This window comes from Tupaia chinensis, unplaced genomic scaffold (assembly GCF_000334495.1).
Source record: "Tupaia chinensis unplaced genomic scaffold, TupChi_1.0 Scaffold147918_1, whole genome shotgun sequence".
In the NCBI taxonomy this organism is placed as follows: domain Eukaryota; kingdom Metazoa; phylum Chordata; class Mammalia; order Scandentia; family Tupaiidae; genus Tupaia; species Tupaia belangeri.
The window spans coordinates 340,836-347,733 of record NW_006207768.1 but is presented as its reverse complement, the minus strand read 5'-3'; the positions used below and the strand labels follow the sequence as shown (position 1 = coordinate 347,733).

The following is a 6,898-nucleotide window of genomic DNA, read 5'->3' as shown; positions in this document are numbered from 1 at the left end:
AAGTCAGCCTTTTTAACCTTGTCACTGGCATCAGCCTTTTTGGCTTCTGATTTCTTGTCCTCGGTATCTGGCTTCTTAGCTTTTTCACCTGCCCTCTTGTATAATGGAAAGACTATCCTATATTACTTTTATATGTCCTCTGAACTCAGCACAGCGCTCTTGAGCAGGCCTTCCATAAAATTTGTTTACTGATATGAAAGGCAAGAGAAAATGAGAATGGCTGGAACAGAGAAATACATAATAAATCAGGCATGGCCTATAGATTTTGGGCAATAACAAAGAATTTACCTTGTTCCATCATCATTAAAAAAAAAAAACTATACATTTAAGACTCTCTCACTGTTCACTATAACATCATTTGCAGAGTTAGAATTGTGTACATTTTTACAAAGAAATTGGTTGGGACAATTGCTCATGATTTTCAAGTGCTACTGAAGAGGTAATAATTTCCTTTAATCAACAGAGTATGTCATGTGATGCTGGAAGTTAAAAACTCAATTACTAAGTATTCTTAATTTTTTCTTTGATTATCATCACTTTCATAGAACTTTGATGTCAGTCTCTTTTGAATGGTTTTTCTTTCAACGTTTCAAATGACTGCTTTTCAAGTGACTATTGCCAGTTTAACTTTTTCTGTGTTTGTTTACTTGAAAACGCGAACTTGACAGATGAATAGTAGGCCTTTGGTATATGCAGTTACAGGAAGGGGACTTCAGAAAGTTCATGGAAAAAATGAAGTTAAAGTATGGATTTATTTTGATGGAAAAAGCCTATAATTTCCTCATATACACGTTCATTAACTCTTTGAGAACCCTGGTATAAACAAAGCCCTTCATTTCCATGCTTAGACTGGCTGATGTAGGACTGAGTTCAGCCACAGACTCCCGGTGCCAGCGCCTCCCTCCACCCCGACCCCAAGAAGTCGGCCCAGCCTCAGCCTCTGCAAGTCAGAATGTTGCTCACCAATGAGCAGAGACACCACGCCCCCACCGGAAATGAGGTTCTGGATGTGACGTCACAGTGGCAGATTGCACGCGGCCTCCCAGAAGGCCTCCTCTACCGCAGCCGACTTTTCATCCAGGTGGCGGTGCGTGCCAGTATTTGCCGGCAGCTTGCGAGGACACTCAGAGGAACAGCGCTCGGCCTCTGACTCTTGTGCCTGCTTTCCTGATCTCTCTGGAGCCTGAGTCTGTGAGTCACCCCTAGCAAGCACCGAGAGGCAGCGGAGGCTCGGAGAGCTTGGCTAGCTGGCAGATTTCCTTTAGTAAGTCGTGGTGCGTCAAGTCCCCAGAAACGAGTGTCATCTAGCTGCAAGGTAGGATGTCTGCAAAAGCAGCTCCTGTGCCTGCAGAGCCAGAGCCGTTGGTAGTGCGAACCCCTCCAGGCTCCACGGTGAGCCAAGACGTAGTTGGAGATGCTGCCATTGAGCCCAAGCCCTCCCACCAGCCAGTGCTGGAGCCCTTACTGACCTCACTGAATCCAAGCCTGGGCCAGCCCGATCAGAAGGTCCAGGACACCTTGGTTATTATGAAGGACGAGAGCTCAGGCTTTCAGAACTGCGTACAGCCTTCGCCCTCAGTAAAGATTCTGCCCCTAGGAGGAGTCTTGCAGAAACGAGAGACAGTGTTTCAGTGTTTGAATGCTGACCCCGAGGAGCTGGAAGTCTTTGAGGATTTGAATGTATTTCACTCCCAAGAAGAATGTGTGAGCCTAGATTCTGTGCAACAAGCCACCTCAGAAAAGCAAGATGACAACGATGTTGGTGAAATGATGTTACTAACCAGTGACGGGAATCCTGAGAGTGAAGAGCTTCAGAAGGAACCTTTAGAGAATGCTGATTATAGTGAAAGGTCGTCATATTGGGGCATATTAGATCGTTCTTTGGTTTCCAAGCAACCTTCAGATTACCATGAAAAAAAAAGACTGAATACATCCACTCCACAGAAAAGAATGATGAGAAGTCTTTTAGTTACCATTGAAAATGATACTCCACTAGAGGAACTCTCAAAATTTGTTGATGTCAGTATCATTGCACTTGCTCAAAATCAGAGAACAAGGAGATGGTATACTTGTTCTCTATGTGGGGAACAGTTTAATGAAAGTTCTTACCTTATTTCCCACCAGAAGACTCATGCTCAAGAAAAACCCTATGAGTGTACTCACTGTGGGAAAAGCTTTACTAATAAGAAAAACCTCAATAAACATAAGCAAACCCATACTGGAGAAAAACCTTATTCCTGTTCTCAGTGTGGGAGAAACTTTTGTCATAGGTCTCATCTGAGTCGCCATGAAGAAATCCATGTAAAACAGAAGATATTTAAGTGTACAGAATGTGGGAAAACCTTCCCAAGGGATGGAGACTTGGCACTTCATCTGAAGATTCATGATGGTGAGAGACCATATAGTTGCAAAACATGTGGAAGGAGATTTGGTCAGCTGTCAGACTGTACCCAGCATGAGACAACCCACTCAACATGTAAGACCCGGAAGCAGAAGTTGGATCAGGAAAGGTCTGATGATCATACCTCACCTTGAAAAGTTCTATGAAGAATTCTGAGTTTCCAGCTTGCTTGAAAAGATAGATATATGAAAACCTTATTATAGCCAAAGTTGAATATATACCCATCTTAGCTGAAACCTCAAAATTTTGGAAAATTTACAGAGAAGAAAATATCCTCAAGGACTATACATCAGTTGGCATCCAAGCTTTATGGACTAATCAACTATTTGCAACGTTGTTCAACAATATACAGATCATAGATCACTTTCTGGAGAAAGACTTCGCATGTGAATCTGCAAAGCGGCAAGGAGATGAGTGCCTCATGTCCATTTAAATATTTATCCATCTTTTTCTCCAGCATGGGAATTCACACTTGAGAATGCAAAGGTCCTTATCTAGAACTGTGTTCCTCTGGAAGAACCAAACTACTGATTTGTTAAGCCAGCAACTTCTAATACTTCATATAGCCTTCCAGGAACACCCTGTTAAGACTTGAGTGTTGAAAGGCATTGTTTACTTTTGAGTATAGGAAAACTCCAGCAATTGAATGTCAAAGACTTGCTCTTCTTTGTATGTGATCTAAAGTAATCCATTTCAATAACATTTGCATTTGTGGTGAAAATGGACTGTTTTGTAGTAATTTTTTTCATAGCACTATAAAAGTGTCTACTGTTCTTACTGCATTTTATTCCGCTGTTAATCTCTCAAATAGTTGTTTCATGACTTTCTCTTCCCAGCAGAGACTTGGATCACTCAGGCCCAACCATCCATCCCATTGGCTGAAAAACTCTTCAGACTCATTCCCCTCTATTAAGCTGTAATTTCGCCTGTTAGAAAGAGTTTGGAAATGAGAGCCATAGTCGGAGGCAGGAAAATGTTGACTTGCATCCATGGCTGGTCAATAACCTTACAGATGACTACATAGTTCCCTTAACAATGACTACATAGTTACCCTCTATGTAGTCATCAGACTTTTGCCAGTGAGGTAGGTGGTCATACAGCAAAGTGTTTTATTGTTGGAAATGATGACTTCAGCAGTCAGCTTACACAGTCCCTCAAGATAGGATTCTAGGAGTCTTCATTATAATGGGTATTTTGTTTTTGTTTTTAGCCTCCTGATATCCAGATTCTCTTGTCCTCTATGTTTTGAGGCAAAGCTAGTTGTGCCTTCACAGGACTGATTCTATGGTGTGATTTACGAATTATTGGGCTTTGATTGTTTTAGGTGTACCAAAGTTTTACATTGGTATTTTGATTGGAGTGGTTTACTCTTATCAACTAGTTGGGAAATTTTAATGTTATAGATTTTGTTTTTTTTATCCAGGAACATACCTTTCAACTTATTAGAGTATTATATTTCTGAGTAATTTCATTACAACTTCCTTCACTTAAATTTACAGAATTTTTTTATTGTAAATAGGTATTTTGCTATTGTCCTATAGTGTGATTGCACTTACACAGGAAATTTATTTTTAATTATATATTTGTATAACTAGTATATCACCGAATGCTTCTAATTTTCAATAATTTTCCAGTTCTGTTATAGTTTGAGGTAAAATTACACTATCTACAATGCAAGAAAAAAAGACTCTGGATCGTAATCATTCCTCTTCTTCCTTCCTAAGATCCAGTCTTATAATAATAAATTTATGGTCTTTTTTTCTTACTATTCCATTCAAGCAGTTATTTAACTTTTTATTTGTGTACACAAGAAAGAGGTACTTGAAAATTAAGTCTTTTGTAATTAAAAATTATTTTAACAAAGGATATGTTGGAAGTTACATGAAAAAATGTTCAAACATTGAAGAAATTATAGAAGACTTAAATAAATGAATTGCTACATTATGTTTTTGAAGGGGGATATTCTGTTTTAAATGGATTTCAGTTCACAAATATACTAATAACTTTCTATTCCTTTTATATGCCCCTCCTCCACTCCACTGGGAACAACAGCAAGAAACAGATGACCTGAAATTTCACATAATTGCCAAGGCCCCTAATAGTTAATAAACTCTGAAGAAGACTATCATCGAGAAACTTCACTGATCAGATACCAAGACTGATTATAAAGCAGTAGTTATTAAAACATTATGAAGGACCAGCAGTTGGCGTAATGGCTATATTGCTGGACTCCAATGTAGTTGATGGTGGTTTGAGTCCTGGATCCCGTGTGTGTGCGTGCATGCCCAAAATCCTGAGGGGAGAATGGAGGAGAAGGGGTAACGGCATGGCTATCCCCCGTGGGGGGTGATTTCTCGCTTTCACTTTCTCCCTCTCTTTCTGGCAAGCGCATGCGCTGCATAGCAAAAACCTCTCAAAAAAACCCAAAAATGAAAAACGGAAAACATTGTGACATTTGTTCAGACATAGACAACAGACTATTGGAATTGAAAGCCCAGAAACAGCTCAGTTTATGTAAGGAGAATTTAGTGTATAACAGCCGTAGCTTTGCAAATCAGTGGGAAATAAAGGACCTTGTAAGCCAGTGGTGCTCAAACAATTGGCTGTCCATCTGAGAGTAGGGGTAATAATAGTACTGCTAGTTCATGCAGCTGTAAGAATTGTTTATGTTTACAAATTAATTATGAATGAAGAGAAATATTTTTAGTAACTATTTTTTATGCTTAAAGCCCCATTCACATTTCTTGTCATTTTCCCATTGAATCATTTTTCGTTTTTTTCTTTAAAAGTTTTAAAATTATTTCTTATTCATGATAGAGAGTACATGCATATGGGAGAGGGGGGGGAGAAAGAGAGAAGAGAGAGAGAGAGAGAGAGAGAGAGAGAGAGAGGAGTCCTTGGCAGGATCCTGCTATGACATAATCCCCTTTCCCCAGTTTCTCAAGATTCTTGGAGCCCATAAGTGTGTTTGACACAGGATCAAGACCAGGGCACTGGATCAAAAATCCACATTCATGGTCAGTCATGTGGCTTTCAACACTGCAATACAGCCCTGCTGCTAACTGTTTCACCTAGTCCGGGTTTCTTTTACTTAATGTATTACATGAACTCCATTTATAAATAAAATCTGACTTTTTTCCCCCCTAGATTTCGTATGGTTTAATTTTTTTTTAACCATAAGACGGTGAAATTTATTCAGTGTAATGAAGAAATGTACTTTTATTTTCTTTATGAAATTTCCTGATAATTTTCATGTAATTTTTTTCCAAGTTGGTTTCCAATGTAGTGTCATTTGACCAAATATTCTACTGCATAGTACAGATATATGTAATATGAATTAATGTTTTTAAATCTATACATAGAATCAATTGCCTTGATTACTAAAAATTGTATTCTAGGGACCAGCAGTTGGTGTAATGGCTGTGTCACTGGACTCCCATGTGGTCAACCATGGTTCAAGTCCCGGACCCAGTGGCTTAAACTCAAATTGGGCACGTGTGTGCATGCCCAAGATCCCAAGAGGAGAATGGAGGAGAAGGGATTGCGGCGTGGCCATCCCCCCTGGGGGGTGATTTCTTGCTTTCTGTCTGTCTCTGTCTGTCTGGTGAGAGCACGCGTCCTATAGTGAACACCTCTCAAAAAAGAAATTGTATTTCAACATATGAATACTTACTTATGCCTGTGGGAGATGGCATTGATGCCTTCTGAGTTCAGAATAAAGCATTTTTACATCTCTTGAGAGTTTTTAAGGGTCTAAGAAGGAATGTGCAACATGAACTTTCAACTGATTTTTCTGACTTAAGGTGTACTTTCAGTTTGTGTGAAAAGGAGAGGACGAGGAATGGAAGAAGTGGGCATGAGTCATAGATTTTTATATGGAGGCAGCCTTGAATTCCTTTGATTCCATCTCTATTTTAAATATAGTTAAACAGTTTCTTATGAGACTATGTAATACTGTGAGTATTCCTAGTTTTCATTTTGATTATTCATATTTACTAATTTGTTTTTGTCCATTATGTTCCTAGCCCCCAAATATCTTGCAAAAACATTTTTATTTTCCTTCTGGAAGTCAAATATTATCATAGTCATATACTTGTATTTTTGAAGCATTCTGCAAAGGGTTTAATGTTTGTTCTTTCTAGTTCCAGAGACTTATATGTATTCTTAGTTCTTTCATCATCTGTGATTTTGGTCATTAGGGTTTAAAAGTGAGTTTTCAGTTCTCGGTAAATTGTACTGTCATCGGGGTCACGTGACTCAGAGATGAGAGGCGGAGTGGCCATACCAAGTTCTCCTTTCTTTTATGGGCATCTAGAAAATGTGAATCACATTTCTTATTTTCCACTTCTCACTTCCTACTCACACCTCAGTTCACTGCAATTTAGTTATCAATATTACACTGTTAAAACAGTTCTCCTGGGAACCAGCAGTTAGCGTAATGGCTATGTCACTGGACTCCCATGTAGTCAACCGTGGTTCGCGTCCCGGACCCAGTGG

At 39.3% G+C, this 6,898-nt stretch overlaps 1 pseudogene; it reads left to right on the top strand.

The window, feature by feature from the left end:
- The first annotated feature begins 903 nt into the window (after positions 1 to 903).
- LOC102468498 (zinc finger protein 200 pseudogene) lies at positions 904 to 3,122 on the top strand (annotated as a pseudogene).
- The last annotated feature ends 3,776 nt before the right edge of the window (positions 3,123 to 6,898 follow it).